The following is a 21,892-nucleotide window of genomic DNA, read 5'->3' as shown; positions in this document are numbered from 1 at the left end:
AAAACGTAAGTTTACGCGTTTGATTTCGTTCAGGATCGAACTGGGGACCCTTCGCGTGTGAAGCGAACGTGATAACCACTACACCACGGAACCACACAATTGGGTAACTTTCCAGATACTTTAAAATGACATATGTGATATTTAATCAAAGTGCATAAAATTTGAAAACGATTAGAATTTCATGCATTTGAGGCCTTCTCAATTTGCAATTAAAACTAAAGATTTGTTCACAGAAAAATGTAAGTTTACGCACTTGATTTCGCCCAGGATCGAACTGGGGACCCTTCGCGTGTGAAGCGAACGTGATAACCACTACACCACGGAACCACACAATTGGGTAACTTTCCAGATACTTTAAAATGACATATGTGATATTTAATGAAAGTGCATAAAATTTGAAAACGATTAGAATTTCATGCATTTGAGGCCTTCTCAATTTGCAATTAAAACTAAAGATTTGTTCACAGAAAAATGTAAGTTTACGCACTTGATTTCGCCCAGGATCGAACTGGGGACCCTTCGCGTGTGAAGCGAACGTGATAACCACTACACCACGGAACCACACAATTGGGTAACTTTCAAGATACATTAAATTGACGTATGTGATATTTAATGAAAGTGCATAAAATTTGAAAACGATTAGAATTTCATGCATTTGAGGATTTCTTAATTTGCAATTAAAACTAAAGATTTGTTCACCGAAAAATGTAAGTTTACGCACTTGATTCCGCCCAGGATCGAACTGGAGACCTTTTGCGTGTGAAGCGAACGTGATAACCACTACACCACGGAACCACACTTGTCAGTAACTTTCAAGTTATAATACATTGACTAATTTTCAATTTTAAGAAAATGCAAAAATTTATAAACGAATGGAATTTCAGGCATTTGAGAAATTTTTGATTTGAAATGAAAATTTATAAATTTGATTCCGGCCAGGATCGAACTGGGGACCTTTCGCGTGTAAAGCGAACGTGATAACCACTACACCACGGAACCACACAATTCGGAAACTTTCAAGATACATTAAATTGACATATGTGATATTTAATGAAATTGCATAAATTTGAAAACGATTAGAATTTCATGCATTTGAGGCTTTCTTAATTTGCAATTAAAACTAAAGATTTGTTAACAGAAAAATGTAACTTCACGCACTTGATTCCGCCCAGGATCGAACTGGGGACCTTTCGCGTGTGAAGCGAACGTGATAACCACTACACCACGGAACCACACAATTGGGTAACTTTCAAGATACATTAAATTGACGTATGTGATATTTAATGAAAGTGCATAAAATTTGAAAACGATTAGAATTTCATGCATTTGAGGCATTCTTAATTTGCAATTAAAACTAAAGATTTGTTAACAGAAAAACGTAAGTTTACGCGTTTGATTTCGCCCAGGATCGAACTGGGGACCCTTCGCGTGTGAAGCGAACGTGATAACCACTACACCACGGAACCACACAATTGGGTAACTTTCCAGATACTTTAAAATGACATATGTGATATTTAATGAAAGTGCATAAAATTTGAAAACGATTAGAATTTCATGCATTTGAGGCCTTCTCAATTTGCAATTAAAACTAAAGATTTGTTCACAGAAAAATGTAAGTTTACGCACTTGATTTCGCCCAGGATCGAACTGGGGACCCTTCGCGTGTGAAGCGAACGTGATAACCACTACACCACGGAACCACACAATTGGGTAACTTTCCAGATACTTTAAAATGACATATGTGATATTTAATGAAAGTGCATAAAATTTGAAAACGATTAGAATTTCATGCATTTGAGGCCTTCTCAATTTGCAATTAAAACTAAAGATTTGTTCACAGAAAAATGTAAGTTTACGCACTTGATTTCGCCCAGGATCGAACTGGGGACCCTTCGCGTGTGAAGCGAACGTGATAACCACTACACCACGGAACCACACAATTGGGTAACTTTCCAGATACTTTAAAATGACATATGTGATATTTAATGAAAGTGCATAAAATTTGAAAACGATTAGAATTTCATGCATTTGAGGCCTTCTCAATTTGCAATTAAAACTAAAGATTTGTTCACAGAAAAATGTAAGTTTACGCACTTGATTTCGCCCAGGATCGAACTGGGGACCCTTCGCGTGTGAAGCGAACGTGATAACCACTACACCACGGAACCACACAATTGGGTAACTTTCAAGATACATTAAAATGACGTATGTGATATTTAATGAAAGTACATAAAATTTGAAAACGATTAGAATTTCATGCATTTGAGGATTTCTTAATTTGCAATTAAAACTAAAGATTTGTTCACCGAAAAATGTAAGTTTACGAACTTGATTCCGCCCAGGATCGAACTGGGGACCTTTTGCGTGTGAAGCGAACGTGATAACCACTACACCACGGAACCACGCTTGTCAGTAACTTTCAAGTTATAATACATTGACTAATTTTCAATTTTAAGAAAATGCAAAAATTTATAAACGAAGTGAATTTCAGGCATTTGAAAAATTTTTGATTTGAAATGAAAATTTATAAATTTGATTCCGCCCAGGATCGAACTGGGGACCTTTCGCGTGTGAAGCGAACGTGATAACTACTACACCACGGAACCACACAGTTCGGTAACTTTCAAGATACATTAATTTGACAGTTGTGATATTTAATGAAAGTGCATAAAATTTGAAAACGATTAGAATTTCATGCATTTGAGGCTTTCTTAATTTGCAATTAAAACTAAAGGTTTGTTCACAGAAAAATGTAAGTTTACGCACTTGATTTAGCCCAGAATCGAACTGGGGTCCTTTCGCGTGTGAAGAGAATGTGATAACCACTAAACCACGGAACCACACAATTCGGTAACTTTCAAGATACATTAAATTGACGTATGTGATATTTAATGAAAGTGCATAAAGTTTGAAAACGTTTAGAATTTCATGCATTTGAGGCTTTCTTAATTTGCAATTAAAACTAAAGATTTGTTCACCGTGAAATGTAAGTTTTCGCTCTTGATTCCGCCCAGGATCGAACTGGGGACCTTTCGCGTGTGAAGCGAACGTGATAACCACTACACCACCGAACCACACTTGTCAGTAACTTTCAAGTTATAATACATTGACTAATTTTCAATTTTAAGAAAATGCAAAAATTTATAAACGAATGGAATTTCAGGCATTTGAGAAATTTTTGATTTGAAATGAAAATTTATAAATTTGATTCCGCCCAGGATCGAACTGGGGACCTTTCGCGTGTAAAGCGAACGTGATAACCACTACACCACGGAACCACACAATTCGGAAACTTTCAAGATACATTAAATTGACATATGTGATATTTAATGAAATTGCATAAATTTGAAAACGATTAGAATTTCATGCATTTGAGGCTTTCTTAATTTGCAAATAAAACTAAAGATTTGTTCACAGAAAAATGTAAGTTTACGCACTTGATTCCGCCCAGGATCGAACTGGGGACCTTTCGCGTGTGAAGCGAACGTGATAACCACTACACCACGGAACCACACAATTCGGTAACTTTCCAGATACTTTAAAATGACATATGTGATATTTAATGAAAGTGCATAAAATTGGAAAACGATTAGAATTTCATGCATTTGAGGCCTTCTCAATTTGCAATTAAAACTAAAGATTTGTTCACAGAAAAATGTAAGTTTACGCACTTGATTTCGCCCAGGATCGAACTGGGGACCCTTCGCGTGTGAAGCGAACGTGATAACCACTACACCACGGAACCACACAATTGGGTAACTTTCAAGATACATTAAATTGACGTATGTGATATTTAATGAAAGTGCATAAAATTTGAAAACGATTAGAATTTCATGCATTTGAGGATTTCTTAATTTGCAATTAAAACTAAAGATTTGTTCACCGAAAAATGTAAGTTTACGCACTTGATTCCGCCCAGGATCGAACTGGGGACCTTATGCGTGTGAAGCGAACGTGATATCCACTACACCACGGAACCACGCTTGTCAGTAACTTTCAAGTTATAATACATTGACTAATTTTCAATTTTAAGAAAATGCAAAAATTTATAAACGAAGTGAATTTCAGGCATTTGAAAAATTTTTGATTTGAAATGAAAATTTATAAATTTGATTTCGCCCAGGATCGAACTGGGGACCTTTCGCGTGTAAAACGAACGTGATAACCACTACACCACGGAACCAAACAATTCGGTAACTTTCAAGATACATTAAATTGACATATGTGATATTTAATGAAAGTGCATAAAGTTTGAAAACGATTAGAATTTCATGCATTTGAGGCTTTCTTAATTTGCAATTAAAACTAAAGATTAGTTCAGAGAAAAATGTAAGTTTACGCACTTGATTCCGCCCAGGATCGAACTGGGGACCTTTCGCGTGTGAAGCGAACGTGATAACCACTACACCACGGAACCACACAATTCGGTAACTTTCAAGATACATTAAATTGACATATGTGATATTTAATGAAAGTGCATAAATTTTGAAAACGATTAGAATTTCATGCATTTGAGGCTTTCTTAATTTGCAATTAGAACTAAAGATTAGTTCAGAGAAAAATGTAAGTTTACGAACTTGATTCCGGCCAGGATCGAACTGGGGACCTTTCGCGTGTGAAGCGAACGTGATAACCACTACACCACGGAACCACACAATTCGGAAACTTACAAGATACATTAAATTGATATAAGTGATATTTAATGAAAGTGCATAAATTTGAAAACGATTAGAATTTCATGCATTTGAGGCTTTCTTAATTTGCAATTAAAACTAAAGATTTGTTCACAGAAAAATATAAGTTTACGCACTTTATTCCGCCCAGGATCGAACTGGGGACCTTTCGCGTGTGAAGCGAACGTGATAACCACTACACCACGGAACCGCACAATTCGGTAACTTTCCAGATACTTTAAATTGACATATGTGATATTTAATGAAAGTGCATAAAATTTGAAAACGATTAGAATTTCATGCATTTGAGGCTTTCTCAATTTGCAATTAAAACTAAAGATTTGTTCACAGAAAAATGTAAGTTTACGCACTTGATTCCGCCCAGGATCGAACTGGGGACCTTTCGCGTGTGAAGCGAACGTGATAACCACTACACCACGGAACCACACAATTCGGAAACTTACAAGATACATTAAATTGATATAAGTGATATTTAATGAAAGTGCATAAATTTGAAAACGATTAGAATTTCATGCATTTGAGGCTTTCTTAATTTGCAATTAAAACTAAAGATTTGTTCACAGAAAAATATAAGTTTACGCACTTGATTCCGCCCAGGATCGAACTGGGGACCTTTCGCGTGTGAAGCGAACGTGATAACCACTACACCACGGAACCACACAATTCGGTAACTTTTCAGATACATTAAATTGACATATGTGATATTTAATAAAAGTGCATAAAATTTGAAAACGATTAGAATTTCATGCATTTGAGGCTTTCTTAATTTGCAATTAACACTAAAGATTTGTTCACAGAAAAATGTAAGTTTACGCACTTGATACCGCCCAGGATCGAACTTGGGACCTTTCGCGTGTGAAGCGAACGTGATAACCACTACACCACACTTGTCGTTAACTTTCAAGTTATAATACATTGACTAATTTTCTATTTTAAGAAAATGGAAAATTTATAAACGAATGGAATTTCAGGCATTTGAGAAATTTTTGATTTGAAATGAAAATTTATAAATTTGATTCCGCCCAGGATCGAACTGGGGACCTTTCGCGTGTAAAGCGAACGTGATAACCACTACACCACGGAACCACACAATTCGGAAACTTTCAAGATACATTAAATTGACATATGTGATATTTAATGAAATTGCATAAATTTGAAAACGATTAGAATTTCATGCATTTGAGGCTTTCTTAATTTGCAAATAAAACTAAAGATTTGTTCACAGAAAAATGTAAGTTTACGCACTTGATTCCGCCCAGGATCGAACTGGGGACCTTTCGCGTGTGAAGCGAACGTGATAACCACTACACCACGGAACCACACAATTCGGTAACTTTCCAGATACTTTAAAATGACATATGTGATATTTAATGAAAGTGCATAAAATTGGAAAACGATTAGAATTTCATGCATTTGAGGCCTTCTCAATTTGCAATTAAAACTAAAGATTTGTTCACAGAAAAATGTAAGTTTACGCACTTGATTTCGCCCAGGATCGAACTGGGGACCCTTCGCGTGTGAAGCGAACGTGATAACCACTACACCACGGAACCACACAATTGGGTAACTTTCAAGATACATTAAATTGACGTATGTGATATTTAATGAAAGTGCATAAAATTTGAAAACGATTAGAATTTCATGCATTTGAGGATTTCTTAATTTGCAATTAAAACTAAAGATTTGTTCACCGAAAAATGTAAGTTTACGCACTTGATTCCGCCCAGGATCGAACTGGGGACCTTATGCGTGTGAAGCGAACGTGATATCCACTACACCACGGAACCACGCTTGTCAGTAACTTTCAAGTTATAATACATTGACTAATTTTCAATTTTAAGAAAATGCAAAAATTTATAAACGAAGTGAATTTCAGGCATTTGAAAAATTTTTGATTTGAAATGAAAATTTATAAATTTGATTTCGCCCAGGATCGAACTGGGGACCTTTCGCGTGTAAAACGAACGTGATAACCACTACACCACGGAACCAAACAATTCGGTAACTTTCAAGATACATTAAATTGACATATGTGATATTTAATGAAAGTGCATAAAGTTTGAAAACGATTAGAATTTCATGCATTTGAGGCTTTCTTAATTTGCAATTAAAACTAAAGATTAGTTCAGAGAAAAATGTAAGTTTACGCACTTGATTCCGCCCAGGATCGAACTGGGGACCTTTCGCGTGTGAAGCGAACGTGATAACCACTACACCACGGAACCACACAATTCGGTAACTTTCAAGATACATTAAATTGACATATGTGATATTTAATGAAAGTGCATAAATTTTGAAAACGATTAGAATTTCATGCATTTGAGGCTTTCTTAATTTGCAATTAGAACTAAAGATTAGTTCAGAGAAAAATGTAAGTTTACGAACTTGATTCCGGCCAGGATCGAACTGGGGACCTTTCGCGTGTGAAGCGAACGTGATAACCACTACACCACGGAACCACACAATTCGGAAACTTACAAGATACATTAAATTGATATAAGTGATATTTAATGAAAGTGCATAAATTTGAAAACGATTAGAATTTCATGCATTTGAGGCTTTCTTAATTTGCAATTAAAACTAAAGATTTGTTCACAGAAAAATATAAGTTTACGCACTTTATTCCGCCCAGGATCGAACTGGGGACCTTTCGCGTGTGAAGCGAACGTGATAACCACTACACCACGGAACCGCACAATTCGGTAACTTTCCAGATACTTTAAATTGACATATGTGATATTTAATGAAAGTGCATAAAATTTGAAAACGATTAGAATTTCATGCATTTGAGGCTTTCTCAATTTGCAATTAAAACTAAAGATTTGTTCACAGAAAAATGTAAGTTTACGCACTTGATTCCGCCCAGGATCGAACTGGGGACCTTTCGCGTGTGAAGCGAACGTGATAACCACTACACCACGGAACCACACAATTCGGAAACTTACAAGATACATTAAATTGATATAAGTGATATTTAATGAAAGTGCATAAATTTGAAAACGATTAGAATTTCATGCATTTGAGGCTTTCTTAATTTGCAATTAAAACTAAAGATTTGTTCACAGAAAAATATAAGTTTACGCACTTGATTCCGCCCAGGATCGAACTGGGGACCTTTCGCGTGTGAAGCGAACGTGATAACCACTACACCACGGAACCACACAATTCGGTAACTTTTCAGATACATTAAATTGACATATGTGATATTTAATAAAAGTGCATAAAATTTGAAAACGATTAGAATTTCATGCATTTGAGGCTTTCTTAATTTGCAATTAACACTAAAGATTTGTTCACAGAAAAATGTAAGTTTACGCACTTGATACCGCCCAGGATCGAACTTGGGACCTTTCGCGTGTGAAGCGAACGTGATAACCACTACACCACACTTGTCGTTAACTTTCAAGTTATAATACATTGACTAATTTTCTATTTTAAGAAAATGGAAAATTTATAAACGAATGGAATTTCAGGCATTTGAGAAATTCTTGATCTGAAATGAGAATTTATAAATTTGATTCCTCCCAGGATCGAACTGGGGACCTTACGCGTGCGAAGCGAACGTGATAACCACTACACCACGGAACCACACAATTCGGTAACTTTCAAGATACATTAATTTGACATATGTGATATTTAATGAAAGTGCAGAAAATTTGAAAACGATTAGAATTTCATGCATTTGAGGCTTTCTTAATTTGCAATTAAAACTAAAGATTTGTTCACAGAAAATTGTAAGTTTACGCTTTGATTCCGCCTAGGATCGAACTGGGGACCTTTCGCGTGTGAAGGGAACGTGATAACCACTACACCACGGAACCTCACAAATCGGTAACTTTCAAGATACATTAATTTGACATATGTGATATTTAATGAAAGTGCAGAAAATTTGAAAACGATTAGAATTTCATGCATTTGAGGCTTTCTTAATTTGCAATTAAAACTAAAGATTAGTTCAGAGAAAAATGTAAGTTTACGCACTTGATTCCGCCCAGGATCGAACTGGGGACCTTTCGCGTGTGAAGCGAACGTGATAACCACTACACCACACTTGTCGTTAACTTTCAAGTTATAATACATTGACTAATTTTCTATTTTAAGAAAATGGAAAATTTATAAACGAATGGAATTTCAGGCATTTGAGAAATTCTTGATCTGAAATGAGAATTTATAAATTTGATTCCTCCCAGGATCGAACTGGGGACCTTACGCGTGCGAAGCGAACGTGATAACCACTACACCACGGAACCACACAATTCGGTAACTTTCAAGATACATTAATTTGACATATGTGATATTTAATGAAAGTGCAGAAAATTTGAAAACGATTAGAATTTCATGCATTTGAGGCTTTCTTAATTTGCAATTAAAACTAAAGATTTGTTCACAGAAAATTGTAAGTTTACGCTTTGATTCCGCCTAGGATCGAACTGGGGACCTTTCGCGTGTGAAGGGAACGTGATAACCACTACACCACGGAACCTCACAAATCGGTAACTTTCAAGATACATTAATTTGACATATGTGATATTTAATGAAAGTGCAGAAAATTTGAAAACGATTAGAATTTCATGCATTTGAGGCTTTCTTAATTTGCAATTAAAACTAAAGATTAGTTCAGAGAAAAATGTAAGTTTACGCACTTGATTCCGCCCAGGATCGAACTGGGGACCTTTCGCGTGTGAAGCGAACGTGATAACCACTACACAACGGAACCACACTTGTCAGTAAATTTCAAGTTATAATACATTGACTAATTTTCAATTTTAAGAAAATGGAAAATTTATAAACGAATGGAATTTCAGGCATTTGAGAAATTTTTGATCTGAAATGAGAATTTATAAATTTGATTCCTCCCAGGATCGAACTGGGGACCTTTCGCGTGTGAAGCGAACGTGATATCCACTACACCACGGAACCACACAATTCGGTAACTTTCAAGATACATTAAATTGACGTATGTGATATTTAATGAAAGTGCATAAAGTTTGAAAACGATTAGAATTTCATGCATTTGAGGCTTTCTTAATTTGCAATTAACACTAAAGATTTGTTCACAGAAAAATGTAAGTTTACGCACTTGATACCGCCCAGGATCGAACTTGGGACCTTTCGCGTGTGAAGCGAACGTGATAACCACTACACCACACTTGCCGTTAACTTTCAAGTTATAATACATTGACTAATTTTCAATTTTAAGAAAATGCAAAAATTTATAAACGAATGGAATTTCAGGCATTTGAGAAATTTTTGATTTGAAATGAAAATTTATAAATTTGATTCCGCCCAGGATCGAACTGGGGACCTTTCGCGTGTAAAGCGAACGTGATAACCACTACACCACGGAACCACACAATTCGGAAACTTTCAAGATACATTAAATTGACATATGTGATATTTAATGAAATTGCATAAATTTGAAAACGATTAGAATTTCATGCATTTGAGGCTTTCTTAATTTGCAAATAAAACTAAAGATTTGTTCACAGAAAAATGTAAGTTTACGCACTTGATTCCGCCCAGGATCGAACTGGGGACCTTTCGCGTGTGAAGCGAACGTGATAACCACTACACCACGGAACCACACAATTCGGTAACTTTCCAGATACTTTAAATTGACATATGTGATATTTAATGAAAGTGCATAAAATTTGAAAACGATTAGAATTTCATGCATTTGAGGCTTTCTCAATTTGCAATTAAAACTAAAGATTTGTTCAGAGAAAAATGTAAGTTTACGCACTTGATTCCGCCCAGGATCGAACTGGGGACCTTTCGCGTGTGAAGCGAACGTGATAACTACTACACCACGGAACCACACAATTGGGTAACTTTCCAGATACTTTAAATTGACATATGTGATATTTAATAAAAGTGCATAAACTTGAAAACGATTAGAATTTCATGCATTTGAGGCTTTCTTAATTTGCAATTAAAACTAAAGATTTGTTCACAGAAAAATGTAAGTTTACGCTCTTGATTCCTCCCAGGATCGAACTGGGGACCTTTCGCGAGTGAAGCGAACGTGATAACCACTACACCACGGAACCACACAATTCGGTAACTTTCCAGATACTTTAAATTGACATATGTGATATTTAATGAAAGTGCATAAAATTTGAAAACGTTTAGAATTTCATGCATTTGAGGCTTTCTTAATTTGCAATTAAAACTAAAGATTTGTTCACAGAAAAATGTAAGTTCACGCACTTTATTCCGCCCATTATCGAACTGGGGACCTTTCGCGTGTGAAGCGAACGTGAGAACCACTACACCACGGAACCACACAATTCGGTAACTTTCAAGATACATTAAATTGACATATGTGATATTTAATGAAAGTGCATAAAGTTTGAAAACGATTAGAATTTCATGCATTTGAGGCTTTCTTAATTTGCAATTAAAACTAAAGATTTGTTCACAGAAAAATGTAAGTTTACGCACTTGATTTCGCCCAGGATCGAACTGGGGACCCTTCGCGTGTGAAGCGAACGTGATAACCACTACACCACGGAACCACACAATTGGGTAACTTTCAAGATACATTAAATTGACGTATGTGATATTTAATGAAAGTGCATAAAATTTGAAAACGATTAGAATTTCATGCATTTGAGGATTTCTTAATTTGCAATTAAAACTAAAGATTTGTTCACCGAAAAATGTAAGTTTACGCACTTGATTCCGCCCAGGATCGAACTGGGGACCTTATGCGTGTGAAGCGAACGTGATATCCACTACACCACGGAACCACGCTTGTCAGTAACTTTCAAGTTATAATACATTGACTAATTTTCAATTTTAAGAAAATGCAAAAATTTATAAACGAAGTGAATTTCAGGCATTTGAAAAATTTTTGATTTGAAATGAAAATTTATAAATTTGATTTCGCCCAGGATCGAACTGGGGACCTTTCGCGTGTAAAACGAACGTGATAACCACTACACCACGGAACCAAACAATTCGGTAACTTTCAAGATACATTAAATTGACATATGTGATATTTAATGAAAGCGCATAAAGTTTGAAAACGATTAGAATTTCATGCATTTGAGGCTTTCTTAATTTGCAATTAAAACTAAAGATTAGTTCAGAGAAAAATGTAAGTTTACGCACTTGATTCCGCCCAGGATCGAACTGGGGACCTTTCGCGTGTGAAGCGAACGTGATAACCACTACACCACGGAACCACACAATTCGGTAACTTTCAAGATACATTAAATTGACATATGTGATATTTAATGAAAGTGCATAAATTTTGAAAACGATTAGAATTTCATGCATTTGAGGCTTTCTTAATTTGCAATTAGAACTAAAGATTAGTTCAGAGAAAAATGTAAGTTTACGAACTTGATTCCGGCCAGGATCGAACTGGGGACCTTTCGCGTGTGAAGCGAACGTGATAACCACTACACCACGGAACCACACAATTCGGAAACTTACAAGATACATTAAATTGATATAAGTGATATTTAATGAAAGTGCATAAATTTGAAAACGATTAGAATTTCATGCATTTGAGGCTTTCTTAATTTGCAATTAAAACTAAAGATTTGTTCACAGAAAAATATAAGTTTACGCACTTTATTCCGCCCAGGATCGAACTGGGGACCTTTCACGTGTGAAGCGAACGTGATAACCACTACACCACGGAACCGCACAATTCGGTAACTTTCCAGATACTTTAAATTGACATATGTGATATTTAATGAAAGTGCATAAAATTTGAAAACGATTAGAATTTCATGCATTTGAGGCTTTCTCAATTTGCAATTAAAACTAAAGATTTGTTCACAGAAAAATGTAAGTTTACGCACTTGATTCCGCCCAGGATCGAACTGGGGACCTTTCGCGTGTGAAGCGAACGTGATAACCACTACACCACGGAACCACACAATTCGGAAACTTACAAGATACATTAAATTGATATAAGTGATATTTAATGAAAGTGCATAAATTTGAAAACGATTAGAATTTCATGCATTTGAGGCTTTCTTAATTTGCAATTAAAACTAAAGATTTGTTCACAGAAAAATATAAGTTTACGCACTTGATTCCGCCCAGGATCGAACTGGGGACCTTTCGCGTGTGAAGCGAACGTGATAACCACTACACCACGGAACCACACAATTCGGTAACTTTTCAGATACATTAAATTGACATATGTGATATTTAATAAAAGTGCATAAAATTTGAAAACGATTAGAATTTCATGCATTTGAGGCTTTCTTAATTTGCAATTAACACTAAAGATTTGTTCACAGAAAAATGTAAGTTTACGCACTTGATACCGCCCAGGATCGAACTTGGGACCTTTCGCGTGTGAAGCGAACGTGATAACCACTACACCACACTTGCCGTTAACTTTCAAGTTATAATACATTGACTAATTTTCTATTTTAAGAAAATGGAAAATTTATAAACGAATGGAATTTCAGGCATTTGAGAAATTCTTGATCTGAAATGAGAATTTATAAATTTGATTCCTCCCAGGATCGAACTGGGGACCTTACGCGTGCGAAGCGAACGTGATAACCACTACACCACGGAACCACACAATTCGGTAACTTTCAAGATACATTAATTTGACATATGTGATATTTAATGAAAGTGCAGAAAATTTGAAAACGATTAGAATTTCATGCATTTGAGGCTTTCTTAATTTGCAATTAAAACTAAAGATTTGTTCACAGAAAAACGTAAGTTTACGCACTTGATACCGCCTAGATCGAACTGGGGACCTTTCGCGTGTGAAGCGAACGTGATAACCACTACACCACGGAACCACACAATTCGGTAACTTTCAAGATACATTAAATTGACATATGTGATATTTAATGAAAGTGCATAAAGTTTGAAAACGATTAGAATTTCATGCATTTGAGGCTTTCTTAATTTGCAATTAAAACTAAAGATTAGTTCAGAGAAAAATGTAAGTTTACGCACTTGATTCCGCCCAGGATCGAACTGGGGACCTTTCGCGTGTGAAGCGAACGTGATAACCACTACACCACGGAACCACACTTGTCAGTAAATTTCAAGTTATAATACATTGACTAATTTTCAATTTTAAGAAAATGGAAAATTTATAAACGAATGGAATTTCAGGCATTTGAGACATTTTTGATCTGAAATGAGAATTTATAAATTTGATTCCTCCCAGGATCGAACTGGGGACCTTTCGCGTGTGAAGCGAACGTGATATCCACTACACCACGGAACCACACAATTCGGTAACTTTCAAGATACATTAAATTGACATATGTGATATTTAATGAAAGTGCATAAAGTTTGAAAACGATTAAATTTCATGCATTTGAGGCTTTCTTAATTTGCAATTAAAACTAAAGATTAGTTCAGAGAAAAATGTAAGTTTACGCACTTGATTCCGCCCAGGATCGAACTGGGGACCTTTCGCGTGTGAAGCGAACGTGATAACCACTACACCACGGAACCACACTTGTCAGTAACTTTCAAGTTATAATACATTGACTAATTTTCAATTTTAAGAAAATGCAAAAATTTATAAACGAATGGAATTTCAGGCATTTGAGAAATTTTTGATTTGAAATAAAAATTTATAAATTTGATTCCGCCCAGGATGGATCTGGGGACCTTTCGCGTGTAAAGCGAACGTGATAACCACTACACCACGGAACCACACAATTCGGAAACTTTCAAGATACATTAAATTGACATATGTGATATTTAATGAAAGTGCATAAATTTGAAAACGATTAGAATTTCATGCATTTGAGGCTTTCTTAATTTGCATTTAAAACTAATGATTTGTTCACCGAAAAATGTAAGTTTACGCACTTGATTCCGCCGCCCAGGATCGAACTTGGGACCTTTCGCGTGTGAAGCGAACGTGATAACCACTACACCACGGAACCACACAATTCGGTAACTTTCCAGATACTTTAAATTGACATATGTGATATTTAATGAAAGTGCATAAAATTTGAAAACGATTAGAATTTCATGCATTTGAGGCTTTCTCAATTTGCAATTAAAACTAAAGATTTGTTCAGAGAAAAATGTAAGTTTACGCACTTGATTCCGCCCAGGATCGAACTGGGGACCTTTCGCGTGTGAAGCGAACGTGATAACTACTACACCACGGAACCACACAATTGGGTAACTTTCCAGATACTTTAAATTGACATATGTGATATTTAATAAAAGTGCATAAACTTGAAAACGATTAGAATTTCATGCATTTGAGGCTTTCTTAATTTGCAATTAAAACTAAAGATTTGTTCACAGAAAAATGTAAGTTTACGCTCTTGATTCCTCCCAGGATCGAACTGGGGACCTTTCGCGAGTGAAGCGAACGTGATAACCACTACACCACGGAACCACACAATTCGGTAACTTTCCAGATACTTTAAATTGACATATGTGATATTTAATGAAAGTGCATAAAATTTGAAAACGTTTAGAATTTCATGCATTTGAGGCTTTCTTAATTTGCAATTAAAACTAAAGATTTGTTCACAGAAAAATGTAAGTTCACGCACTTTATTCCGCCCATTATCGAACTGGGGACCTTTCGCGTGTGAAGCGAACGTGAGAACCACTACACCACGGAACCACACAATTCGGTAACTTTCAAGATACATTAAATTGACATATGTGATATTTAATGAAAGTGCATAAAGTTTGAAAACGATTAGAATTTCATGCATTTGAGGCTTTCTTAATTTGCAATTAAAACTAAAGATTAGTTCAGAGAAAAATGTAAGTTTACGCACTTGATTCCGCCCAGGATCGAACTGGGGACCTTTCGCGTGTGAAGCGAACGTGATAACCACTACACCACGGAACCACACTTGTCAGTAACTTTCAAGTTATAATACATTGACTAATTTTCAATTTTAAGAAAATGCAAAAATTTATAAACGAATGGAATTTCAGGCATTTGAGAAATTTTTGATTTGAAATAAAAATTTATAAATTTGATTCCGCCCAGGATGGATCTGGGGACCTTTCGCGTGTAAAGCGAACGTGATAACCACTACACCACGGAACCACACAATTCGGAAACTTTCAAGATACATTAAATTGACATATGTGATATTTAATGAAAGTGCATAAATTTGAAAACGATTAGAATTTCATGCATTTGAGGCTTTCTTAATTTGCATTTAAAACTAATGATTTGTTCACCGAAAAATGTAAGTTTACGCACTTGATTCCGCCGCCCAGGATCGAACTTGGGACCTTTTGCGTGTGAAGCGAACGTGATAACCACTACACCACGGAACCACACAATTCGGTAACTTTCCAGATACTTTAAATTGACATATGTGATATTTAATGAAAGTGCATAAAATTTGAAAACGATTAGAATTTCATGCATTTGAGGCTTTCTCAATTTGCAATTAAAACTAAAGACTTGTTCGGGGAAAATGTAAGTTTACGCACTTGATTCCGCCCAGGATCGAACTGGGGACCTTTCGCGTGTGAAGCGAACGTGATAACTACTACACCACGGAACCACACAATTGGGTAACTTTCCAGATACTTTAAATTGACATATGTGATATTTAATAAAAGTGCATAAACTTGAAAACGATTAGAATTTCATGCATTTGAGGCTTTCTTAATTTGCAATTAAAACTAAAGATTTGTTCACAGAAAAATGTAAGTTTACGCTCTTGATTCCTCCCAGGATCGAACTGGGGACCTTTCGCGAGTGAAGCGAACGTGATAACCACTACACCACGGAACCACACAATTCGGTAACTTTCCAGATACTTTAAATTGACATATGTGATATTTAATGAAAGTGCATAAAATTTGAAAACGTTTAGAATTTCATGCATTTGAGGCTTTCTTAATTTGCAATTAAAACTAAAGATTTGTTCACAGAAAAATGTAAGTTCACGCACTTTATTCCGCCCATTATCGAACTGGGGACCTTTCGCGTGTGAAGCGAACGTGAGAACCACTACACCACGGAACCACACAATTCGGTAACTTTCAAGATACATTAAATTGACATATGTGATATTTAATGAAAGTGCATAAAATTTGAAAACGATTAGAATTTCATTTACTTGAGGCTTTCTTAATTTGCAATTAAAACTAAAGATTCGTTTACAGAAACATGTAAGTTTACGCACTTGATTCCGCCCAGGATCGAACTGGGGACCTTTCCCGTGTGAAGCGAACGTGATAACCACTACACCACGGAACCTCACAATTCGGTAACTTTCAAGATACATTAATTTGACATATGTGATATTTAATGAAAGTGCAGAAAATTTGAAAACGATTAGAATTTCATGCATTTGAGGCTTTCTTAATTTGCAATTAAAACTAAAGATTTGTTCACAGAAAAACGTAAGTTTACGCACTTGATACCGCCTAGATCGAACTGGGGACCTTTCGCGTGTGAAGCGAACGTGATAACCACTACACCACGGAACCACACAATTCGGTAACTTTCAAGATACATTAAATTGACATATGTGATATTTAATGAAAGTGCATAAAGTTTGAAAACGATTAGAATTTCATGCATTTGAGGCTTTCTTAATTTGCAATTAAAACTAAAGATTAGTTCAGAGAAAAATGTAAGTTTACGCACTTGATTCCGCCCAGGATCGAACTGGGGACCTTTCGCGTGTGAAGCGAACTTGATAACCACTACACCACGGAACCACACTTGTCAGTAAATTTCAAGTTATAATACATTGACTAATTTTCAATTTTAAGAAAATGGAAAATTTATAAACGAATGGAATTTCAGGCATTTGAGAAATTTTTGATCTGAAATGAGAATTTATAAATTTGATTCCTCCCAGGATCGAACTGGGGACCTTTCGCGTGTAAAGCGAACGTGATAACCACTACACCACGGAACCACACAATTCGGAAACTTTCAAGATACATTAAATTGACATATGTGATATTTAATGAAAGTGCATAAATTTGAAAACGATTAGAATTTCATGCATTTGAGGCTTTCTTAATTTGCATTTAAAATTAATGATTTGTTCACCGAAAAATGTAAGTTTACGCACTTGATTCCGCCGCCCAGGATCGAACTTGGGACCTTTCGCGTGTGAAGCGAACGTGATAACCACTACACCACGGAACCACACAATTCGGTAACTTTCCAGATACTTTAAATTGACATATGTGATATTTAATGAAAGTGCATAAAATTTGAAAACGATTAGAATTTCATGCATTTGAGGCTTTCTCAATTTGCAATTAAAACTAAAGATTTGTTCAGAGAAAAATGTAAGTTTACGCACTTTATTCCGCCCAGGATCGAACTGGGGACCTTTCGCGTGTGAAGCGAACGTGATAACTACTACACCACGGAACCACACAATTGGGTAACTTTCCAAATACTTTAAATTGACATATGTGATATTTAATAAAAGTGCATAAATTTGAAAACGATTAGAATTTCATGCATTTGAGGCTTTCTTAATTTGCAATTAAAACTAAAGATTTGTTCACAGAAAAATGTGAAGCGAACGTGATAACTACTACACCACGGAACCACACAATTGGGTAACTTTCCAAATACTTTAAATTGACATATGTGATATTTAATAAAAGTGCATAAATTTGAAAACGATTAGAATTTCATGCATTTGAGGCTTTCTTAATTTGCAATTAAAACTAAAGATTTGTTCACAGAAAAATGTAAGTTTACGCTCTTGATTCCTCCCAGGATCGAACTGGGGACCTTTCGCGAGTGAAGCGAACGTGATAACCACTACACCACGGAACCACACAATTCGGTAACTTTCCAGATACTTTAAATTGACATATGTGATATTTAATGAAAGTGCATAAAATTTGAAAACGATTAGAATTTCATGCATTTGAGGCTTTCTCAATTTGCAATTAAAACTAAAGATTTGTTCACCGAAAAATGTAAGTTTACGCACTTGATTCCGCCCAGGATCGAACGTGGGACCTTTCGCGTGTGAAGCGACCGTGATAACCCCTACACCACGGAACCACGCTTGTCAGTAACTTTCAAGTTATAATACATTGACTAATTTTCAATTTTAAGAAAATGCAAAAATTTATAAACGAAGGGAATTTCAGGCATTTGAAAAATTTTTGATTTGAAAAGAAAATTTATAAATTTGATTCCGCCCATGATCGAACTGGGGACCTTTCGCGTGTAAAGCGAACGTGATAACCACTACACCACGGAACCACACAATTCGATAACTTTCCAGATACTTTAAATTGACATATGTGATATTTAATAAAAGTGCATAAATTTGAAAACGATTAGAATTTCATGCATTTGAGGCTTTCTTAATTTGCAATTAAAACTAAAGATTTGTTCACAGAAAAATGTAAGTTTACGCACTTTATTCCGCCCAGGATCGAACTGGGGACCTTTCGCGTGTGAAGCGAACGTGATAACCACTACACCACGGAACCACAAAATTCGGTAACTTTCAAGATACATTAAATTGACATATGTGATATTTAATGAAAGTGCATAAATTTTGAAAACGATTAGAATTTCATGCATTTGAGGCTTTCTTAATTTGCAATTAAAACTAAAGATTAGTTCAGAGAAAAATGTAAGTTTACGCACTTGATTCCGCCCAGGATCGAACTGGGGACCTTTCGCGTGTGAAGCGAACGTGATAACCACTACACCACGGAACCACACAATTCGGAAACTTACAAGATACATTAAATTGATATAAGTGATATTTAATGAAAGTGCATAAATTTGAAAACGATTAGAATTTCATGCATTTGAGGCTTTCTCTATTTGCAATTAAAACTAAAGATTTGTTCACCGAAAAATGTAAGTTTACGCGTTTGATTCCGCCCAGGATCGAACTGGGGACCTTTCGCGCGTGAAGCGAACGTGATAACCACTACACCACGGAACCACACAATTCGGTAACTTTCCAGATACATTAAATTAACATATGTGATATTTAATAAAAGTGCATAAAATTTGAAAACGATTAGAATTTCATGCATTTGAGGCTTTCTTAATTTGCAATTAACACTAAAGATTTGTTCACAGAAAAATGTAAGTTTACGCACTTGATACCGCCCAGGATCGAACTTGGGACCTTTCGCGTGTGAAGCGAACGTGATAACCACTACACCACAGAACAACACTTGTCGTTAACTTTCAAGTTATAATACATTGACTAATTTTCAATTTTAAGAAAATGGAAAATTTATAAACGAATGGAATTTCAGGCATTTGAGAAATTTTTGATCTGAAATAAAAATTTATAAATTTGATTCCGCCCTGGATGGATCTGGGGACCTTTCGCGTGTAAAGCGAACGTGATAACCACTACACCACGGAACCAAACAATTCGGAAACTTTCAAGATACATTAAATTGACATATGTGATATTTAATGAAAGTGCATAAATTTGAAAACGATTAGAATTTCATGCATTTGAGGCTTTCTTAATTTGCAATTAAAACTAATGATTTGTTCACCGAAAAATGTAAGTTTACGCACTTGATTCCGCCGCCCAGGATCGAACTTGGGACCTTTCGCGTGTGAAGCGAACGTGATAACCACTACACCACGGAACCACACAATTCGGTAACTTTCCAGATACTTTAAATTGACATATGCGATATTTAATGAAAGTGCATAAATTTGAAAACGATTAGAATTTCATGCATTTGAGGCTTTCTCTATTTGCAATTAAAACTAAAGATTTGTTCACCGAAAAATGAAAGTTTACGCGTTTGATTCCGCCCAGGATCGAACTGGGGACCTTTCGCGTGTGAAGCGACCGTGATAACCCCCACACCACGGAACCACGCTTGTCAGTAACTTTCAAGTTATAATACATTGACTAATTTTCAATTTTAAGAAAATGCAAAAATTTATAAACGAAGGGAATTTCAGGCATTTGAAAAATTTTTGATTTGAAAAGAAAATTTATAAATTTGATTCCGCCCATGATCGAACTGGGGACCTTTCGCGTGTAAAGCGAACGTGATAACCACTACACCACGGAACCACACAATTCGATAACTTTCCAGATACTTTAAATTGACATATGTGATATTTAATGAAAGTGCATAAAATTTAAAAACGATTAGAATTTCATGCATTTGAGGCTTTCTCAATTTGCAATTAAAACTAAAGATTTGTTCACAGAAAAATGTAAGTTTACGCACTTGATTCCGCCCAGGATCGAACTGGGCACCTTTCGCGTGTGAAGCGAACGTGATAACCACTACACCACGGAACCACACAATTCGGAAACTTTCAAGATACATTAAATTGACATATGTGATATTTAATAAAAGTGCATAAAATTGAAAACGATTAGAATTTCATGCATTTGAGGCTTTCTCAATTTGCAATTAAAACTAAAGATTTGTTCACAGAAAAATGTAAGTTTACGCACTTGATTCCGCCCAGGATCGAACTGGGCACCTTTCGCGTGTGAAGCGAACGTGATAACCACTACACCACGGAACCACACAATTCGGAAACTTTCAAGATACATTAAATTGACATATGTTATATTTAATAAAAGTGCATAAAATTGAAAACGATTAGAATTTCATGCATTTGAGGCTTTCTCAATTTGCAATTAAAACTAAAGATTTGTTCACAGAAAAATGTAAGTTTACGCACTTGATTCCGCCCAGGATCGAACTGGGCACTTTTCGCGTGTGAAGCGAACGTGATAACCACTACACCACGGAACCACACAATTCGGAAACTTTCAAGATACATTAATTTGACATATGTGATATTTAATGAAAGTGCATAAAATTTGAAAACGATTAGAATTTCATGCATTTGAGGCTTTCTTAATTTGCAATTAAAACTAAAGGTTTGCTCACAGAAAAATGTAAGTTTACGCACTTGATTCCGCCCAGGATCGAACTGGGGACCTGTCGCGTGTGAAGAGAATGTGATAACCACTACACCACGGAACCACATAATTCGGAAACTTTCAAGATACATTAAATTGACATATGTGATATTTAATAAAAGTGCATAAATTTGAAAACGATTAGAATTTCATGCATTTGAGGCTTTCTACATTTGCAATAAAAACTAAAGATTTGCTCACAGAAAAATGTAAGTTTACGCACATGATTCCGCCCAGGATCGAACTGGGGACCATTCGCGTGTAAAGCGAACGTGATAACCACTACACCACGGAACCACACAATTCGGAAACTTTCAAGAT

General features: G+C 35.6%; 63 non-coding genes across 63 annotated transcripts; all 63 read right to left on the bottom strand.

Annotated features, from left to right (window-relative positions):
* Positions 1 to 254: 254 nt before the first annotated feature.
* Positions 255 to 327, bottom strand: TRNAV-CAC (transfer RNA valine (anticodon CAC)). The gene has a single exon. It is a non-coding gene; the product is annotated as a tRNA-Val (tRNA).
* A 161-nt stretch (positions 328 to 488) lies between these two features.
* On the bottom strand, positions 489 to 561 carry TRNAV-CAC (transfer RNA valine (anticodon CAC)). The gene has a single exon. It is a non-coding gene; the product is annotated as a tRNA-Val (tRNA).
* A 365-nt stretch (positions 562 to 926) lies between these two features.
* TRNAV-UAC (transfer RNA valine (anticodon UAC)) lies at positions 927 to 999 on the bottom strand. Its single transcript has one exon. It is a non-coding gene; the product is annotated as a tRNA-Val (tRNA).
* A 160-nt stretch (positions 1,000 to 1,159) lies between these two features.
* TRNAV-CAC (transfer RNA valine (anticodon CAC)) lies at positions 1,160 to 1,232 on the bottom strand. The gene has a single exon. It is a non-coding gene; the product is annotated as a tRNA-Val (tRNA).
* A 161-nt stretch (positions 1,233 to 1,393) lies between these two features.
* TRNAV-CAC (transfer RNA valine (anticodon CAC)) lies at positions 1,394 to 1,466 on the bottom strand. Its single transcript has one exon. It is a non-coding gene; the product is annotated as a tRNA-Val (tRNA).
* Positions 1,467 to 1,627: 161 nt separating this feature from the next.
* On the bottom strand, positions 1,628 to 1,700 carry TRNAV-CAC (transfer RNA valine (anticodon CAC)). Its single transcript has one exon. It is a non-coding gene; the product is annotated as a tRNA-Val (tRNA).
* Positions 1,701 to 1,861: 161 nt separating this feature from the next.
* Positions 1,862 to 1,934, bottom strand: TRNAV-CAC (transfer RNA valine (anticodon CAC)). Its single transcript has one exon. It is a non-coding gene; the product is annotated as a tRNA-Val (tRNA).
* Positions 1,935 to 2,095: 161 nt separating this feature from the next.
* TRNAV-CAC (transfer RNA valine (anticodon CAC)) lies at positions 2,096 to 2,168 on the bottom strand. The gene has a single exon. It is a non-coding gene; the product is annotated as a tRNA-Val (tRNA).
* Positions 2,169 to 2,329: 161 nt separating this feature from the next.
* Positions 2,330 to 2,402, bottom strand: TRNAV-CAC (transfer RNA valine (anticodon CAC)). Its single transcript has one exon. It is a non-coding gene; the product is annotated as a tRNA-Val (tRNA).
* A 131-nt stretch (positions 2,403 to 2,533) lies between these two features.
* Positions 2,534 to 2,606, bottom strand: TRNAV-CAC (transfer RNA valine (anticodon CAC)). Its single transcript has one exon. It is a non-coding gene; the product is annotated as a tRNA-Val (tRNA).
* A 395-nt stretch (positions 2,607 to 3,001) lies between these two features.
* Positions 3,002 to 3,074, bottom strand: TRNAV-CAC (transfer RNA valine (anticodon CAC)). Its single transcript has one exon. It is a non-coding gene; the product is annotated as a tRNA-Val (tRNA).
* A 131-nt stretch (positions 3,075 to 3,205) lies between these two features.
* TRNAV-UAC (transfer RNA valine (anticodon UAC)) lies at positions 3,206 to 3,278 on the bottom strand. Its single transcript has one exon. It is a non-coding gene; the product is annotated as a tRNA-Val (tRNA).
* Positions 3,279 to 3,438: 160 nt separating this feature from the next.
* Positions 3,439 to 3,511, bottom strand: TRNAV-CAC (transfer RNA valine (anticodon CAC)). The gene has a single exon. It is a non-coding gene; the product is annotated as a tRNA-Val (tRNA).
* A 161-nt stretch (positions 3,512 to 3,672) lies between these two features.
* TRNAV-CAC (transfer RNA valine (anticodon CAC)) lies at positions 3,673 to 3,745 on the bottom strand. The gene has a single exon. It is a non-coding gene; the product is annotated as a tRNA-Val (tRNA).
* A 365-nt stretch (positions 3,746 to 4,110) lies between these two features.
* On the bottom strand, positions 4,111 to 4,183 carry TRNAV-UAC (transfer RNA valine (anticodon UAC)). The gene has a single exon. It is a non-coding gene; the product is annotated as a tRNA-Val (tRNA).
* Positions 4,184 to 4,344: 161 nt separating this feature from the next.
* On the bottom strand, positions 4,345 to 4,417 carry TRNAV-CAC (transfer RNA valine (anticodon CAC)). The gene has a single exon. It is a non-coding gene; the product is annotated as a tRNA-Val (tRNA).
* Positions 4,418 to 4,578: 161 nt separating this feature from the next.
* TRNAV-CAC (transfer RNA valine (anticodon CAC)) lies at positions 4,579 to 4,651 on the bottom strand. Its single transcript has one exon. It is a non-coding gene; the product is annotated as a tRNA-Val (tRNA).
* Positions 4,652 to 4,811: 160 nt separating this feature from the next.
* TRNAV-CAC (transfer RNA valine (anticodon CAC)) lies at positions 4,812 to 4,884 on the bottom strand. Its single transcript has one exon. It is a non-coding gene; the product is annotated as a tRNA-Val (tRNA).
* A 161-nt stretch (positions 4,885 to 5,045) lies between these two features.
* On the bottom strand, positions 5,046 to 5,118 carry TRNAV-CAC (transfer RNA valine (anticodon CAC)). The gene has a single exon. It is a non-coding gene; the product is annotated as a tRNA-Val (tRNA).
* Positions 5,119 to 5,278: 160 nt separating this feature from the next.
* On the bottom strand, positions 5,279 to 5,351 carry TRNAV-CAC (transfer RNA valine (anticodon CAC)). Its single transcript has one exon. It is a non-coding gene; the product is annotated as a tRNA-Val (tRNA).
* Positions 5,352 to 5,707: 356 nt separating this feature from the next.
* On the bottom strand, positions 5,708 to 5,780 carry TRNAV-UAC (transfer RNA valine (anticodon UAC)). The gene has a single exon. It is a non-coding gene; the product is annotated as a tRNA-Val (tRNA).
* A 160-nt stretch (positions 5,781 to 5,940) lies between these two features.
* On the bottom strand, positions 5,941 to 6,013 carry TRNAV-CAC (transfer RNA valine (anticodon CAC)). Its single transcript has one exon. It is a non-coding gene; the product is annotated as a tRNA-Val (tRNA).
* Positions 6,014 to 6,174: 161 nt separating this feature from the next.
* On the bottom strand, positions 6,175 to 6,247 carry TRNAV-CAC (transfer RNA valine (anticodon CAC)). Its single transcript has one exon. It is a non-coding gene; the product is annotated as a tRNA-Val (tRNA).
* Positions 6,248 to 6,612: 365 nt separating this feature from the next.
* Positions 6,613 to 6,685, bottom strand: TRNAV-UAC (transfer RNA valine (anticodon UAC)). The gene has a single exon. It is a non-coding gene; the product is annotated as a tRNA-Val (tRNA).
* A 161-nt stretch (positions 6,686 to 6,846) lies between these two features.
* Positions 6,847 to 6,919, bottom strand: TRNAV-CAC (transfer RNA valine (anticodon CAC)). The gene has a single exon. It is a non-coding gene; the product is annotated as a tRNA-Val (tRNA).
* Positions 6,920 to 7,080: 161 nt separating this feature from the next.
* TRNAV-CAC (transfer RNA valine (anticodon CAC)) lies at positions 7,081 to 7,153 on the bottom strand. The gene has a single exon. It is a non-coding gene; the product is annotated as a tRNA-Val (tRNA).
* A 160-nt stretch (positions 7,154 to 7,313) lies between these two features.
* On the bottom strand, positions 7,314 to 7,386 carry TRNAV-CAC (transfer RNA valine (anticodon CAC)). Its single transcript has one exon. It is a non-coding gene; the product is annotated as a tRNA-Val (tRNA).
* A 161-nt stretch (positions 7,387 to 7,547) lies between these two features.
* On the bottom strand, positions 7,548 to 7,620 carry TRNAV-CAC (transfer RNA valine (anticodon CAC)). The gene has a single exon. It is a non-coding gene; the product is annotated as a tRNA-Val (tRNA).
* Positions 7,621 to 7,780: 160 nt separating this feature from the next.
* TRNAV-CAC (transfer RNA valine (anticodon CAC)) lies at positions 7,781 to 7,853 on the bottom strand. The gene has a single exon. It is a non-coding gene; the product is annotated as a tRNA-Val (tRNA).
* A 356-nt stretch (positions 7,854 to 8,209) lies between these two features.
* TRNAA-CGC (transfer RNA alanine (anticodon CGC)) lies at positions 8,210 to 8,282 on the bottom strand. The gene has a single exon. It is a non-coding gene; the product is annotated as a tRNA-Ala (tRNA).
* A 589-nt stretch (positions 8,283 to 8,871) lies between these two features.
* On the bottom strand, positions 8,872 to 8,944 carry TRNAA-CGC (transfer RNA alanine (anticodon CGC)). The gene has a single exon. It is a non-coding gene; the product is annotated as a tRNA-Ala (tRNA).
* Positions 8,945 to 9,338: 394 nt separating this feature from the next.
* TRNAV-CAC (transfer RNA valine (anticodon CAC)) lies at positions 9,339 to 9,411 on the bottom strand. Its single transcript has one exon. It is a non-coding gene; the product is annotated as a tRNA-Val (tRNA).
* Positions 9,412 to 9,541: 130 nt separating this feature from the next.
* On the bottom strand, positions 9,542 to 9,614 carry TRNAV-CAC (transfer RNA valine (anticodon CAC)). Its single transcript has one exon. It is a non-coding gene; the product is annotated as a tRNA-Val (tRNA).
* A 357-nt stretch (positions 9,615 to 9,971) lies between these two features.
* TRNAV-UAC (transfer RNA valine (anticodon UAC)) lies at positions 9,972 to 10,044 on the bottom strand. The gene has a single exon. It is a non-coding gene; the product is annotated as a tRNA-Val (tRNA).
* A 160-nt stretch (positions 10,045 to 10,204) lies between these two features.
* TRNAV-CAC (transfer RNA valine (anticodon CAC)) lies at positions 10,205 to 10,277 on the bottom strand. The gene has a single exon. It is a non-coding gene; the product is annotated as a tRNA-Val (tRNA).
* A 161-nt stretch (positions 10,278 to 10,438) lies between these two features.
* TRNAV-CAC (transfer RNA valine (anticodon CAC)) lies at positions 10,439 to 10,511 on the bottom strand. Its single transcript has one exon. It is a non-coding gene; the product is annotated as a tRNA-Val (tRNA).
* A 628-nt stretch (positions 10,512 to 11,139) lies between these two features.
* TRNAV-CAC (transfer RNA valine (anticodon CAC)) lies at positions 11,140 to 11,212 on the bottom strand. The gene has a single exon. It is a non-coding gene; the product is annotated as a tRNA-Val (tRNA).
* A 365-nt stretch (positions 11,213 to 11,577) lies between these two features.
* Positions 11,578 to 11,650, bottom strand: TRNAV-UAC (transfer RNA valine (anticodon UAC)). The gene has a single exon. It is a non-coding gene; the product is annotated as a tRNA-Val (tRNA).
* Positions 11,651 to 11,811: 161 nt separating this feature from the next.
* On the bottom strand, positions 11,812 to 11,884 carry TRNAV-CAC (transfer RNA valine (anticodon CAC)). Its single transcript has one exon. It is a non-coding gene; the product is annotated as a tRNA-Val (tRNA).
* Positions 11,885 to 12,045: 161 nt separating this feature from the next.
* Positions 12,046 to 12,118, bottom strand: TRNAV-CAC (transfer RNA valine (anticodon CAC)). The gene has a single exon. It is a non-coding gene; the product is annotated as a tRNA-Val (tRNA).
* A 394-nt stretch (positions 12,119 to 12,512) lies between these two features.
* TRNAV-CAC (transfer RNA valine (anticodon CAC)) lies at positions 12,513 to 12,585 on the bottom strand. The gene has a single exon. It is a non-coding gene; the product is annotated as a tRNA-Val (tRNA).
* A 160-nt stretch (positions 12,586 to 12,745) lies between these two features.
* On the bottom strand, positions 12,746 to 12,818 carry TRNAV-CAC (transfer RNA valine (anticodon CAC)). Its single transcript has one exon. It is a non-coding gene; the product is annotated as a tRNA-Val (tRNA).
* A 356-nt stretch (positions 12,819 to 13,174) lies between these two features.
* Positions 13,175 to 13,247, bottom strand: TRNAA-CGC (transfer RNA alanine (anticodon CGC)). The gene has a single exon. It is a non-coding gene; the product is annotated as a tRNA-Ala (tRNA).
* Positions 13,248 to 13,641: 394 nt separating this feature from the next.
* TRNAV-CAC (transfer RNA valine (anticodon CAC)) lies at positions 13,642 to 13,714 on the bottom strand. The gene has a single exon. It is a non-coding gene; the product is annotated as a tRNA-Val (tRNA).
* A 130-nt stretch (positions 13,715 to 13,844) lies between these two features.
* TRNAV-CAC (transfer RNA valine (anticodon CAC)) lies at positions 13,845 to 13,917 on the bottom strand. Its single transcript has one exon. It is a non-coding gene; the product is annotated as a tRNA-Val (tRNA).
* A 160-nt stretch (positions 13,918 to 14,077) lies between these two features.
* Positions 14,078 to 14,150, bottom strand: TRNAV-CAC (transfer RNA valine (anticodon CAC)). Its single transcript has one exon. It is a non-coding gene; the product is annotated as a tRNA-Val (tRNA).
* A 131-nt stretch (positions 14,151 to 14,281) lies between these two features.
* Positions 14,282 to 14,354, bottom strand: TRNAV-UAC (transfer RNA valine (anticodon UAC)). The gene has a single exon. It is a non-coding gene; the product is annotated as a tRNA-Val (tRNA).
* A 397-nt stretch (positions 14,355 to 14,751) lies between these two features.
* On the bottom strand, positions 14,752 to 14,824 carry TRNAV-CAC (transfer RNA valine (anticodon CAC)). The gene has a single exon. It is a non-coding gene; the product is annotated as a tRNA-Val (tRNA).
* A 628-nt stretch (positions 14,825 to 15,452) lies between these two features.
* On the bottom strand, positions 15,453 to 15,525 carry TRNAV-CAC (transfer RNA valine (anticodon CAC)). Its single transcript has one exon. It is a non-coding gene; the product is annotated as a tRNA-Val (tRNA).
* Positions 15,526 to 15,656: 131 nt separating this feature from the next.
* Positions 15,657 to 15,729, bottom strand: TRNAV-UAC (transfer RNA valine (anticodon UAC)). Its single transcript has one exon. It is a non-coding gene; the product is annotated as a tRNA-Val (tRNA).
* Positions 15,730 to 16,125: 396 nt separating this feature from the next.
* Positions 16,126 to 16,198, bottom strand: TRNAV-CAC (transfer RNA valine (anticodon CAC)). Its single transcript has one exon. It is a non-coding gene; the product is annotated as a tRNA-Val (tRNA).
* Positions 16,199 to 16,826: 628 nt separating this feature from the next.
* On the bottom strand, positions 16,827 to 16,899 carry TRNAV-CAC (transfer RNA valine (anticodon CAC)). Its single transcript has one exon. It is a non-coding gene; the product is annotated as a tRNA-Val (tRNA).
* A 394-nt stretch (positions 16,900 to 17,293) lies between these two features.
* Positions 17,294 to 17,366, bottom strand: TRNAV-CAC (transfer RNA valine (anticodon CAC)). The gene has a single exon. It is a non-coding gene; the product is annotated as a tRNA-Val (tRNA).
* Positions 17,367 to 17,496: 130 nt separating this feature from the next.
* On the bottom strand, positions 17,497 to 17,569 carry TRNAV-UAC (transfer RNA valine (anticodon UAC)). Its single transcript has one exon. It is a non-coding gene; the product is annotated as a tRNA-Val (tRNA).
* A 1,249-nt stretch (positions 17,570 to 18,818) lies between these two features.
* Positions 18,819 to 18,891, bottom strand: TRNAV-UAC (transfer RNA valine (anticodon UAC)). Its single transcript has one exon. It is a non-coding gene; the product is annotated as a tRNA-Val (tRNA).
* A 160-nt stretch (positions 18,892 to 19,051) lies between these two features.
* TRNAV-CAC (transfer RNA valine (anticodon CAC)) lies at positions 19,052 to 19,124 on the bottom strand. The gene has a single exon. It is a non-coding gene; the product is annotated as a tRNA-Val (tRNA).
* Positions 19,125 to 19,285: 161 nt separating this feature from the next.
* On the bottom strand, positions 19,286 to 19,358 carry TRNAV-CAC (transfer RNA valine (anticodon CAC)). Its single transcript has one exon. It is a non-coding gene; the product is annotated as a tRNA-Val (tRNA).
* Positions 19,359 to 19,518: 160 nt separating this feature from the next.
* On the bottom strand, positions 19,519 to 19,591 carry TRNAV-CAC (transfer RNA valine (anticodon CAC)). Its single transcript has one exon. It is a non-coding gene; the product is annotated as a tRNA-Val (tRNA).
* Positions 19,592 to 20,628: 1,037 nt separating this feature from the next.
* Positions 20,629 to 20,701, bottom strand: TRNAV-UAC (transfer RNA valine (anticodon UAC)). The gene has a single exon. It is a non-coding gene; the product is annotated as a tRNA-Val (tRNA).
* Positions 20,702 to 20,862: 161 nt separating this feature from the next.
* Positions 20,863 to 20,935, bottom strand: TRNAV-CAC (transfer RNA valine (anticodon CAC)). The gene has a single exon. It is a non-coding gene; the product is annotated as a tRNA-Val (tRNA).
* Positions 20,936 to 21,095: 160 nt separating this feature from the next.
* Positions 21,096 to 21,168, bottom strand: TRNAV-CAC (transfer RNA valine (anticodon CAC)). The gene has a single exon. It is a non-coding gene; the product is annotated as a tRNA-Val (tRNA).
* A 160-nt stretch (positions 21,169 to 21,328) lies between these two features.
* TRNAV-CAC (transfer RNA valine (anticodon CAC)) lies at positions 21,329 to 21,401 on the bottom strand. The gene has a single exon. It is a non-coding gene; the product is annotated as a tRNA-Val (tRNA).
* Positions 21,402 to 21,795: 394 nt separating this feature from the next.
* TRNAV-UAC (transfer RNA valine (anticodon UAC)) lies at positions 21,796 to 21,868 on the bottom strand. Its single transcript has one exon. It is a non-coding gene; the product is annotated as a tRNA-Val (tRNA).
* Between the last annotated feature and the right edge of the window lie 24 nt (positions 21,869 to 21,892).

Source organism: Parasteatoda tepidariorum, chromosome 9 (assembly GCF_982258835.1).
Source record: "Parasteatoda tepidariorum strain Cologne lab strain chromosome 9, Ptep-v5.0, whole genome shotgun sequence".
Lineage (NCBI taxonomy): Eukaryota > Metazoa > Arthropoda > Arachnida > Araneae > Theridiidae > Parasteatoda > Parasteatoda tepidariorum.
Note: the sequence above shows the minus strand (reverse complement) of the source record. Positions and strands in the feature narration are given on the sequence as shown.